At 36.6% G+C, this 13,860-nt stretch overlaps 1 protein-coding gene and 1 pseudogene across 4 annotated transcripts in view; one reads left to right on the top strand and one right to left on the bottom strand.

Annotated features, from left to right (window-relative positions):
• The window catches only part of CADM2 (cell adhesion molecule 2), a 1,105,278-nt gene that overhangs the window by 1,044,944 nt on the left and 46,474 nt on the right, over positions 1 to 13,860 (bottom strand). The gene's annotated exons all lie outside the window — the stretch shown is intronic.
• Positions 3,189 to 3,696, top strand: LOC125087669 (high mobility group protein B1-like; annotated as a pseudogene).

Here is a 13,860-nt window from a genome sequence, read left to right as displayed (position 1 = left end):
TGACCTGAGCTGAAGGCAGAGCTTTAACCCACTGAGCCACTCAGGTGACCCAGTACTTACCCTAATTTTACCTCTGCTCAAAACTGTAGTCTTTGGTTCTAGTTCCAAGTTTTTCTTGAAATACAGATTGACAGGTGTTTACTTGTGTTTAAAATGTGCAAATATATCAAATTCTGCATCTGTTGGACTAAAATTCAACTTCATAATTACATATTATAAGCCAGGTTCTCTCCTTAGTTCCCTCTTTTCCAATTGTCCCAATTGTTTGGTCATATTTGGAAAAAATATATATGTATATATTTACTTTTCTTTGCATATTAAAAAATACATTTATTCATGTAATTAGTGTCTCCATATATTTCTCACTTCAGCTTCCTTCTTCCCAGAAGTTAGGCCCTCATTGTAATATGCTTATAGCATAGGAGAAAATCTGGTCTACTGACAGTTACTTTATATCCTTCTGGACTTCTTTTTTTGCCTCAGGAATTTTCACCCATCTTTCCCTATTGTAATACATTCAGGTACTCGTTCCTAGATTAATCTAAGCACATCTCTGCTCCTGCCTTTCTTGATTGAAATTTATTTCTGTTCCTCCCAAATTAAGAATTAACCTCTCAAACTAGTGTTTAAAATCATTCCCAATACTCTCAGAGATGCCTTTGTTGTGTGTGTGTGTGTGTGTTTAAGATTTTTTTTTATTTATTTGAGAGAAAGCAAACACCAGGGAGGGGAGGGGAAGAGAGAGAGGGAGAAGCAGACTCTCTGCTGAGCAGGGAGCCCAATGCCAGGCTCATTCCAGGACCCTGAGATCATGACCTGAGCCAAAGGCAGATGCTTAACCAACTGAGCCACCTGGACACCCCTCAGAGATCCCTTTGTAATCATATCATATCTACTTGGTAAGTTTCAGTCAAGCAAGATAATTGTGCATTCCCCAAATATGCTCTAGACCTTCCCACTCCTGCTGGGTCTACACTCTCCACCTGGGAAATTCCATTTTAGTTCATTCCTTTGGAAACCTTAATCATCCTGTAAGACCTAGCTCAAAGCAGCTTGAATGCATAATTTTTTCCTCTCCTTGCCAAAGGCCATTTGAAAAACTTCCTTGAACTCACAAAGCACTTTCTTTGCACTTACTTCCTTTATGATGTACGTTACTTCAACCAAATAATAGAATCTTCCCATGAATTTGTTTTTCCCTAAGAAGTTAAAAGTTTCTTGTGGACAGGCATTATAATGATCATCTTTGTATTCCTCAAGTGCTTAGTATAATATCTTACTCTCAAAAAAAAGTTCATTTATACAGAAGAGCATTCAAGGTAAGGTACTGTTTTAGAAATAATTGAAATGCCAAAGTGTCTAAATATATATGCTTGAGAGTATATATGGGGCTGATTGGAATGCATTTAAAACTTGCATAGAGTTAGATAATCATGAAGCAAATTCATTCTGAGGAAGTATCATATGATGGTTAGTAAGTATTCAGCTAGCAAAAAAAAATAAGGAAATAAAATTTTAGTAAATTATAACTTGTCAACTTAGTTTTCAACAGTGCCATGGATTTCCAATGCATAGTTCAACCACAGAAACTAACTGCCAGGGCGCCTGGGTGGCTCAGTGGGTTAAAGCCTCTGCCTTCAGCTCAGGTCATGATCTCAGGGTCCTGGGATCGAGCCCCGCATCAGGCTCTCTGCTCAGCATGGAGCCTGCTTCCCCCTCTCTCTCTGTCTGACTCTCTGCCTACTTGTGATTTCTGTCTGTCAAATAAATAAATAAAATCTTAAAAAAAAAAAAAAGAAACTAACTGCCAAATATATTTTCTGGTTTAAGTAAGACGCTATAAAGCTACATAAAATTACATTTCTCTCTCTCTCTGTCTTTCTATATACACACACACACATATATAGGTATGTATATATAGCATAATATAAAAATGTAATGCGATGATAAAAGACTTTAAAAAATAAAGGAAGTATATATTATCAAACTATTAAACCTTCTCTATGAAAAATCACAAAAGCTGATTTTATGTTTCTAAGAAGTAAACATAAAAAGTAACAGAACATGCTAACCAGGCCCCAAAATGCCTCCAAGTGATTCCCACTGTCTAGTATTCACATCTTCATGGAAACATCCAGACTGTACCAGAGTTGTGCTGTGTGACTAGTAGCATATAGCTGAGGTGAAAGTGTGTCATTTCCTATATTAACTTATAAAGACAATGGCTCCCGTCTCACACATACTCATTCGTTCTTCCTCTCTTAGCTCTGGGAGAAGTGAGCTGCTACATTTGTAGGCAGTCTTGAGCAAAGTCTTCATGATCAGGAATTGAAGCTTCCAGCCAAACACCAGTGAGGATCTTAGGCCTATGACCAAATGAAGCCTCTCGTCAACCATATGAATAAGCTTGGAAGCACCACTTGAGCCTCGAGATGACTAGAGCATGTGCAATCGTGTGAGTCCCTGAGCCAAAACCAGCCAGCAAACCTGCTCCCAGACCACTGACCCTCAGAAACTGCGTGAGAAAGTCAGTATTTTGGGATACCTTACTATGCAGCAATAAGTAACTACACAGAATACATAGATACTAGAAACTCTGCCATTAAGCCTATTTATAATGAAAGTAATAATATATATTTTAAAAAGCATTCAGTTGACTACAAATTTTATTTATTACCTTAATGAAATAGCCTCAAAATAAACATTTACATGATAAAAATGTAGCCTTTATTTAATAAAAGCAATTACAACCCCTTACTTCTAAAGATATGACTTCTTGGCTCCCGTAAAATCCTAACAACTGTGGGTTATGTTTCTGTTCCTTTAAAATAAAATGTTCTGGGATGCCTGGATGGCTCAGTCAGTTGGGCATCTGTATTCAGCTCAGGTCATGACCCTGGGGTCCTGGACCCTGCCCCTCCTTGGGCTCCCAGTTCAGTGAGGAGTCTGCTTCACCCTCCCTATGCCACTCTCCCTGCTTGTATTCTGTCTCTTGCTCACTCTGTCTCTCTCTAATAAACAGAATCTTAAAAATAAATAAATAATTTTAAAAAATAATAAAATGTTTTGAGGCTGTGTCTGGCTCCTGCTCTCAGTCTGCACAGTACACTGAGCTCCATAGAGACTGTGCCTGGCAAGTGCGAGCAGGACGTGCACTGGGCGACTCTGTGCCTCACTGAGGAAAATAATTAAACTTGGGCAATGGAAATGCTAAGAAGCCAAGTGGCAAAATGTCACCATATGCACTGTTTGTGCAAACTTGCTGAGAGGAGCACAAGAAGCACCCAGATGCTTCAGTGAACCTCTCTGAGGTTCTAAGGAATGCTCCAAGGGGTGGAAGACCACGTCTGCTGAAGAGAAAGGAAAACTTGAAGACATGACAAAGGCAGACAAGGCCCGTTCTGGAACAGAAATGAAAACCTATATTCCTCCTGAAGGGGTACAAGAAAGAAGTTCTAGAATCCCACTGCACCCACGAGGCCGCCCTCGGGTTTTTTCTTGTTTTCTTCTGAGAATCACCCCCAAGTACAAGGAGAACATCCCCGCCTGTCCATTGGCGATGTTGCAAAGAAACCGGAAAGACACGCAGTACCATGTGCCTATGACAGGCAGCCGCACGAAATGAAGGCTGAGAGGCCGAAGGGAAAATACGATATTGCTGCAGGCCGAGCTGAAGGAAAGCCTGATGTGGCATAGAAGGCAGTTGTCAAGGCTGAAAAATAAAAAAAGGCAGAAAAAGGAAGGAAGAGGAGGAAGACAAGGATGATGAAGAGGATGAAGAAGGAAGATAAAGAAGACAAAACGATGAATAGCTTGGCTCTAGGGCAGTTTTTGTTCTCTTGTCTATAAAACATTCAACCCCACTGCGCACAACTCACTCCTTTTTTTAAAGAAAAGAAATATAAGCTGTGTAAGATTTGTTTTAAGCCATATAGTGTCTTTCCTGTATAGTTAACACACTATGGAATGTGTCTTTAGAGAGCCTTGTCTGGGGGGTTTTCAGTCACCACTCAGCTTGCCTGGGACAGCGCGGGGTGGTGCATTGGCGTGGAAACGTACAGCAAGTTCTTGTTGGTGCACAGCACAAATTAGTCGGATGTGGGGATGGCAGCTTTTCCATCTTCACTTGTCTCTGATGCGGCTTATGCAAAATAATTGTTGTTCTGTTACCCGAATCCCAGTCTGCAAAAAAAAAGTTGCAGCTGTTTTGTTAACATTTTGAATGCTTCTAAGTAAATGCATTTTTTTCTATTAATAAAAATAAAATAAAATAAAATTTTAAAGGATTAGGTTCTGTTTACTCTAGTGTTTCTCAAAATAAGGATTCTGGGTAAGTTTCAATGTCTAGGTGAAGATCAGAAATACAGAATTTTCAACAGTTCTTTGGGCATAACAGGAGTGAGCCACAGGTCATACAAAAAAGATAAAATAGATTCTTCTTCCCAGATTCCTTTCTTGTGTTTTCTTGAACTCTGTTTTTAGATTTGCTACAGGCCAACGACAGACCATAGGTTTTTCTTCTCCATGATTCAATGAATCTTATTGTTATGCTTTTCTTCCCAGTGCTGTTATCCTGGAATCCTCTCACAGTGGGTCAGATCATAGAATTTTAAAAAGTCATTTATTAATAAATTGTATATAAATTAACATTATGATAGATCCATCACTATGCCGAGTATTTATCTTAAAATTTTTTTTGAAAATTAAAAAGCACTTTTAATATAAATTCAATCTTCAAAATTTTATATTTTGCTAGTAAAATACCAATGGAAAACAGAATAAATGTATATTAAATATCAGAAAAATGAATTGTGGTACAATTCTTTGTCCTGCAGCCATGCAGATAATTAGCTCCCTCAATCTAAATGAAGCTATAATACTGGGATTTTATTAATAAAGTCAATATCAGATGATTTACAATTTATGTTATATAAAAATAAATTTTAACTGAATTCATTATATGATATTTCACTTTTATAACTGTGGAATATCTTCTTTAGAAGAAAGACAAGCTTTTTATATTATTTTTATACTTTATGTAAGTGCATATAAAACATTTCAATGGCTATATATTTTCTTATCACGGAAAGTGAAAAATCAAGTGAATCCTTTAAATATTATAGAATATTCCATGTGACCACCCAATATACTTTAAATAAACATGAACCTCTTGCATGTTGTAAAGAATATATTACAAAAAAATGCACACACACGCACACATATATTTAAACTTTACATATGCTATTTTGTATTAGAGGAAATGAAAACCCAGGCAGCTGAAAAAGTTAATTAATGATAAACATTTTAGAAATAAATATTGGGCCATATTAGGGGGGAAAAAAGCCCTTTGAGAAGAATCAAATACAGTATAAGGAAACTGGAAAAGCCTTCACATTTACTACAGGAAATATACCATTAATGTTGTTGGAGCCCAAGTACTCTTTAACCACCATCATTTCTGAAAGTTGACTATAACAAAGATAGATGTAACAATGTCTTCATGCTCTGCATCCAAACTACCCATAATTAAGTCATGGTTGAAAAATGATTTTTTTATATTTCCCCCTTAAAAGATAAAGATAAACATACTCTTTGCCATTATATCTCAATGGCTACACTCTTCTCTTTAGTAGAGTTTAAGTCAAGAGTCTTATCAATAATTTAATCTTTTATAGCTGAATATATTCTACATGTAAACAGTATTTCTGCTAAAAACAAGGATGCGTCAGGCTTCTATACATTTAAAATTCTCTGTGCTCCTCCTCTGATAGTCAGAAGATGGCTAAATTCTACTTAATCTTTGGAAAACAAACATAATGTTTATTTTTGTTTTTTGTGTATCTTACTTCTAAAATAAATTACTATATTCTACAACATGCTACATGGAATTCATATGCTCATTATTTTTTAAAGTTATACAATTATTTCTGATGCTATTTGTAATTTCACACTTAAAAAGCTTAAACCTATTCCATAATTAATTCTGAAGTTTGTACAATAAAAATTTTCTATTAAAATCCTGCTAATAAGCAAACCATTGCTGGACACCTTACCTAAATAAATTAAAAATATACTATTTGGTTTTTTTTTTAAAGATTTTATTTATTTATTTGACAGAGAGAGATCACAAGTAGACGGAGAGGAAGGCAGAGAGAGAGAGAGAGGGAAGCAGGCTTCTCGCTGAGCAGAGAGCCCGATGTGGGACTCGATCCCAGGACCCTGAGATCATGACCTGAGCCGAAGGCAGTGGCTTAACCCACTGAGCCACCCAGGCGCCCAAAAATATACTATTTGAATAAAGCATCTTGCTGAATGGTGCAAGGAACAAAAAGCTGGACAGATACACACCCCCGATAGACTACAATGATAGATAAACCAAGCTGATTGGTAGCTATACCACAGGTCAGATTATGAGTGCCAAGAATGGCATAAACAGAATGATTTTAGAAAACTGAAGAAGAAAGATGTTTCAGGAAGCTCACAAGAAAATCTTCAATATTTTTGCAGTGTCCATTGCAATAAGAACTAGCTAGTACCTTTAGAAAGAAAAATGTTACCAACTATATAAGATACATATGCCATTCTTTAAATACCTGTCAATGGAAAGGAGAAACAAAGACAGGTCAAGTCTCCCAAACAAGGAGACTTTAAAATATATAAAGATTTTTGTCTTTTTATTCTCAAGGCAAATTTAATGCCAAGAATAGATAGAGTTCTAAGCGCTTGGAATTAGGAGGTACATTATTTAACTTCACCTCAGTGTCAGTAATAAAATCATTACTGGAGGTAGAAGTAGTCTTAGCCCTTAACATGATTCGAGATGGCTAAAGTTATTCTGTTCATTGTATAGTGTTGGTACCTGTGTATAATAAAATACTTTGGTATTCCTGGACTATACATTCTACTTACTATATCAAACATCCTGTTAGGTTTCAGTTTTCTCAGGTTAGTGTAAACTCATTTTTGTGCTATCTTCATATCATATCTTTTTTTATGAGGGGGAGGGGTGATAAATTTGCAACTCTAATGTGGTAATATATTGGGCTGCTGGGTTGTTTTATTTACTTTTATTTATTTATTTATTTTTTTAATTTATTTGCTTTTTTTTAAAATTTATTTATTTGACAGAGATCACAAGCAGGCAGAGAGGCAGGCAGAGAGAGAGGGAGAGGGAAGCAGGCTCCCTGCTGAGCTGAGAGCCTGATGTGGGACTCGATCCCAGGACCCTGAGATCATGACCCGAGCTGAAGACAGCGGCTTAACCCTCTGAGCCACCTAGGTGCCCCTGCTGGGTTGTTTTAATACAAGTTCTACTTATTATTTGACTTTCACTAATACCTAAAAATCTTTTGTGATGTTTACATTTTAAAGAGCGTTTTCAGGGCGCCTGTGTGGTGCAGTCAGTTAGCCTCCAACTTTTTTTTTTTTTTTTTGAGATTTTATTTATTTATTTGTCAGAGGAAGAGCACACAGGCAGGCAGAGTGGCAGGCAGAGGCAGAGAGAGAAGCAGGCTCCCAGTCAAGCAAGGAGCCCGATGCAGGACTCGATCCCAGGATCTTGGGATCATGACCTGAGCCGAAGGCAGCAGCTTAACTGACTGAGCCACCCAGGCGTCCCTAGCCTCCAACTTTTGTTTCGACTCACACCATGATTTCAGGGTCATGAGATCAAGCCCTAAAAAGGGTTCTGTGTGCAGCCCTGTGCTCAGCATGGATCCTGCTTAAGACTCTGTGTGCAGCTCTGTGCTCAGCATGGATCCTGCTTAAGACTGTGTGCAGCCCTGTGCTCAGCATGGATCCTGCTTAAGACTGTGTGCAGCCCTGTGCTCAGCATGGATCCTGCTTAAGACTGTGTGCAGCCCTGTGCTCAGCATGGATCCTGCTTAAGACTGTGTGCAGCCCTGTGCTCAGCATGGATCCTGCTTAAGACTGTGTGCAGCCCTGTGCTCAGCATGGATCCTGCTTAAGACTGTGTGCAGCCCTGTGCTCAGCATGGATCCTGCTTAAGATTATTTCTCCCCCTTTTTTTGTCCCACCCCCACCCTCAAATAAATAAATAAGTCTAAAGTGTCTGTAAAACATACTAATAAAAAAATAGTGTTTTTAATTTTCTTCAAATTCCCTGTTGGGATCTATTTACCAATGCGATGAGGAGTTCTCATAAAGAAAAATGCAACTCTAAGTTACTTTTGTTAAGGGTCAACGGCTCACTGTATGACTCTTTGGGGGTTGAAATAATGAATACAGTATCTTTTTATATTGTTGACCTGATAATAAATTTTATACCTTGAAAATTAAAATAAGATATTACCAGGGCACAAGAATTGGTATTTCGATAGGTGATGGGTATTAAGGAGTGCACATGCAATGAGCACTGGGTGTTGTATGTAAATTCAAGTGTACACCTGAGACTAGTATACGATATGTAAATTAGTTGGAATTTGAATAAAAGCTAAAAGAAAAAAAGAAAAGAAAAAAATGAAATAAAGTGATTAGAATCAATGTTATTTGGACCTATCTTATTTTATATATGAAGATCAGAGAGGTTAAGTGAGAATTACCCAAAGCTACTCATTTAGGGAGTTATAATCCTGAAATTAGAACCTGGGACTTCTGACTTCTCTTAAGCTGTAACTTCAGTAGGTCCACCATTCAGATAAAATCTCTCCTCCACTCAGATCCCATCACTCACAGGTAATTCTTATATATCGTTCTCTTTTAATCTTTTGAAGCCACTTCCATCTCTAGGTGTCTGAGTCAGCAGGGAGGGATTATGAATATCAGGTTAGAGAAGCTCTAGGGACCCTATATACTGAAAGAAATGCCAAACCTTAGCAGAGAAAGTTTAAGCTTGCTCATTCTCAACCTCTCAGAGTGATTTACAACCTGAGATTAAGCCCTGGCCTAAAAAGTTCCTGACATCTAAGTTGATTCAATCATGCAGACACACTAGAAACATTATACAAGCAATGAAAACTTGGGACTATGGGCATCCCAACAATGAATTTTACCTATTTTATATTACCTTTTCCCTTGATCTCAATATACTAACTTCCTTGCTCTTCTTCCTGCTACCCTTTCTCTAAAATGTAGAATAGTCATCATTGACTCTACCTCACTCAGGTTTATCTCTCTTCTACAAGTACAGAGATGGAAAACATGAGCTTAAGCCTACTCTTCTTGGCATCTTAAAAAAAAAAGACATATGTTCAAGGATGTGACACTTTCTGCATATTAAAAAAAATATGTTTTAATCATCTCTAATTCCTTGTTTCCATTTTCAACTCCTACAGTCAATTAATTATTGTCTTTTTTTAAAATTGTGTATGTCTTTTTTCCCCCCTTTGATTTCTATGTCTGTCTCTTCTCTGCCCCCTACTTCTTTGAGAAGTTTTTCTTCTCATTGGTATAATGAAAAAAAAAAATCCACCTTCAAGTCTTTCCAGTGAAATTTAAAACCTTGTCAGGCAATAAGACTCTGAGAATAAGAAAAAAAAAAAAAAAAGACTCTGAGAATAAGTAGGTCTAGTATGCAACTGAGCAAAAAGCACCCTTACAATTAGATCCAAACAAATATGGAAAGTTAAAGGTAAAATATAAGGTAATTCAACATTCAACTGAAAATTGAATGAGTGTATTGCCATCAAATGAGACCATATCTGACTGAAAGTAAAGTGGATATACTCTTACATTTGCATTTTCAAAAAACAAAACAAAACAAAACAAAATGCACCTCTTTACAATATACATAAGAAGTGACAGAAAAAATTCACACATAGATACTTATGGCTAGGAATTAGCTAAGGGGTCTCTCATCGTATTACATTATTTGAAAACTAACAGAAGTAAACTCTAGAGTTGGTATCATCTGCAAACATAATTTGCACACACCAGTGGTAGGGTCTTGGGTACCTGAACCAGCTGATCTCAGAAGCATGGATTCTTCCCAGGCTCAGTCCTTTCAGACAGTTACACAGAAATATTTATCTGTTCTGAAATCTCCTGGAATATCCAACCCTACTTCCAAATTCCCAGAAATACTGAATTTCCATTAGCTCCTTTGACAAAGCCAGCTAGACCAGTGACACCCGACAGGTCCTTCATTTCCAATTCTTACCAGAGTGTTTTCCTAATACAGAACTGTCATTTTACTCTCTTGATGTTAACATCATTGATGGCTAGTCAATAAACACCAAATTCATCAGGATTCCATAACAGACACCAATATTGCCAGCCTCACCTCCAGGCACACATACTATACTCTATTGCCAGATTTAAGAACTTTATGTTCTTTTGGGGGTTTGTGTTCAGGACTTTTCACTTGCTAGTCTCTGTTCTCTAGCTAGTTAATTTCTACACATTATTTTAGTATGCACTTAAAATGTCACATTCTGTGTAAAACATTCCTTCAGAGAAATTTAAGCTCTACATCCTTTGAACCCCTCTATTCTAGTACTACCATATTTAAATTTAATAATTTCCTTATATTTCCCTATTACCCACAAGACCAGTGGTTGGTTGACAAATTTTGGACACTGGCCCATATATGGCCCTCTGTTTTTGTAATAAAGTTTTATATTATAATAGTCATACTCATTTGTTTACATATTGTCTATGGATGCTTTTGTGCAACAGTGGCAATATTGAGTAGTTGCCATAGAAACTATAAAATACAATCCTAAAATATTCACTATTTGTCCCTGTTCAGGAAAAGCTTGCTAAGCTCTGCACTAGACCTGGACATTCTTAAATAAGATATACTGTGCCACATTCATCTTTCTGTATCCATAAGTTCGCAAACTACTTGAGTAGGGGATAAAAATACTTGTTAAATGAATGGATTTCTCTTGACCTTCTTTTTTTTTTTTTTTTAAAGATTTTATTTATTTATTTGACAGAGAGAGATCACAAGCAGGCAGAGAGGCAGGCAGAGAGAGAGGAGGAAGCAGGCTCCCCGCCGATCAGAGAGCCCGATGCAGGGCTCGATCCCAGGACCCCGAGATCATGACCTGAGCCGAAGGCAGCGGCTTAACCCACTGAGCCACCCAGGCGCCCCATTGACCTTCTTTCATATTTCTTAGTATTTTATTTATGTTTCTCTCACTTATAGAAGACGTATTATCGAAAATAAATTGAATGATTCTAGTACTTTAATATACAGCCAGCACTAGTTATATGTACTTTAAATATGCAGAAAGAATGTGTTTGATTAAACTTTCAAATCTAAGTAACACATTATTGGACACTAATTGGCAGATGGAAAATACTTGAAGGGATATTTGATGTAAGGATTATGATGGCCATGATGAAGTAAGAGGAATTTCAGGTGGCTAATTTCAGAAACACTGCAGAACACGCATATTTTAAAAAGTAGACAAATTAAAATAGTAGCATGGGTGACTTCCTTTTTATATTTTATCTTTTTAATATTTTTATTATTATAATAGGTTCTTTAGAAGTATTGATAATCCTTCAATACTAACTTTGAAATGTGGTGGTGAAGATGAGAATATGTATCTCAGTGTACACATATTAGCTTGGCATTCAATAAATATTATTGTTACCTTCTGCAATGGTTAATCAAACTGAGGATAACCAAACAGAGCATTTCCATCCTTGACCATGTTCCTGGCATTTGTTATGAAGATACATCCTGAGATCTATGTATATGGATTGCATTTCAAAAAGTTAGACTTCAAGAAATTGCATTTTTTTCTCCAAACTAGAATAAATCATATGTTTAATTCTAATTCAAAGAAAAACATGTCCAACCTTATCTTTATTTACTTTTTCACATACTCTAGAAAAAAAAGAGACTCTTTTGAGGTTTTCCTCCAGGTTTGCAGACATTCTGTCTGACAGTGAATGTGATCTAAGGTTGTGTGACTCAAAAGCCAATGTAGTTTCCAAAGTGCTTTCCCCACTGGGCACACACAAAATATGCCCTTTGATTATAATCTTCAGCCTTCTTTTCAAGACCGGTTTCTGTTCATAACTCTTTGGGGTTTAGAGTCAACTCAAGTTTGTTTTTAAGCAAAGAATATTCCTTAAAGCTCCATGCAAGTTTGATCAGCTGGCTGCTTCGATTTCACAGTTTTCCAGCTATGCCACATTGTTTGCATCTGTGTCTCAGTAAATTCTTAAAAGCATTTCTTTTCCCATGACTGTTTGCAATTACTTCTGCTGGCCATATATCTATACATACTAGTAGGAAAGCATTCTCTCCGGTATTTCTTCCTAGAGCTGCAATTAGAATTAATATTAGACTCCTACTCAGTTAAAATCCCAGAAAAAAATAATTTAATGGTAAAGTCATAATTGTATCCCATTTTAAGTTGAAAAATTAAAAATTTGCTGCTAACAGATGCCAAGAAAAACAGAACATACAATTCCATTAAGAAAGATAGAAAAATAATAATAGCATCCGCAAACAAGACCTAATCCAAATCAGTTCAGTGAATGTCAGATATGTGTGTATTTTTTAAAAAGCTACAAATTTTATTAAAACTTAGAATCATCTACTTTTTGGTAAAATAACCCACGTATGCCATCTCTGGACTTCACATTCATCGACAATGCTGCTGGCTCATCATCATGAATGCATAAAATGATGTTATTCTAATTGTCTAGTGGATTTGTCCTGAGTTATTGCCATATAATTTGGTCTTCTTGTCTGTGACACATAATATAACTAATTACACAAAAAAAAAGAGACCAAGGGGAAAAAAATTCACAATTAATGCATGTAGTAAAGTTAAAGGTCTACTCTGTCCACTGAATGTACTGAAGTATTGTGGTTTTATTTCTATTAGCCATGATCCAAGAGACAAACTACAGCCAGAGACCCATCTGCCTCCTTTTGTAAATAAAGTTTTATTGGAACATGGCCACATCCATTCATTTACATTTGTCTGTGGCTGCTTTCCAGCTACAACAGCAGTGTTGAGTGGCTTTGACAGAGACTTTATGGCCAGGAAGCTTAAATATTTACTAAAAGCCTTTAAAAAGTTTTCCAACTGCTTCCCCAGAGTATTAGAATCTGAGACAGTGGTCTCAAATCAGGTCCGCTGTCTCTGAATACTAAGGGCACTGAAAATAAAGGTAATCCAGATATTTATTCCAGAGGCTATAAATTTACCACTGACATGCAGTGTTTTGCACGACATTGGGCTGACATATTTTCTGACCTTCAGACCAGAGCATTCAACTGTCCAATGGCCCCTTCAACTAAGACATACCAAGTTACCAATTTCTTTTACTTTTCTCAGACATTAGTCTTAACCATCCTTTTAGGTCCTCCAAATTGCTCCCAGGAAAAGACTTAAAAGACAAAATTGAGGCCCTGGCCGGTCAGTTTAATTCTCGATGCTTGGCGTGAAATAAAGCTTTGCTTGACCTTCAAAAAAAAAAAAAAAAAAAAAAGACAAAATTGACCACGTATATCTTAGAATTGAATAAAATCTGTAAGCACCATTTCATATTCTTTAAAATAAATTCAGGTAATTTTGATCAAAACGGCTTATGATCCATGAAATGGATCAAACCTTGGACCCAACTAATTGATAAACTTCATCTCTCAGTTCATAGCCTTCGAGTAGTTGTCCATATTTACTCAACATCAGCCCTGCTAAAGATCACTTATCCAAAGCACCAGATAAGATATTAGTCTATCAAGAAAATGTCCTTAATTTACTCTGACCCCTTATCTAGTTTAGGCATCCCACATATGTACCTCAGAAGCATCATGTGTTTAGCCTTATCTTGGCAGTACATATTGGAATTGTTTTGTTTCTTTTTCTCAGGCTTATTTAGAGGATAAGCTTTTTGAGGATATGGTCTTAATTTATTTTGATTTCCATT

This window comes from Lutra lutra, chromosome 1 (genome assembly GCF_902655055.1).
Source record: "Lutra lutra chromosome 1, mLutLut1.2, whole genome shotgun sequence".
Taxonomy (NCBI): domain Eukaryota; kingdom Metazoa; phylum Chordata; class Mammalia; order Carnivora; family Mustelidae; genus Lutra; species Lutra lutra.
This window is presented reverse-complemented; position numbering and strand designations above follow the sequence as displayed.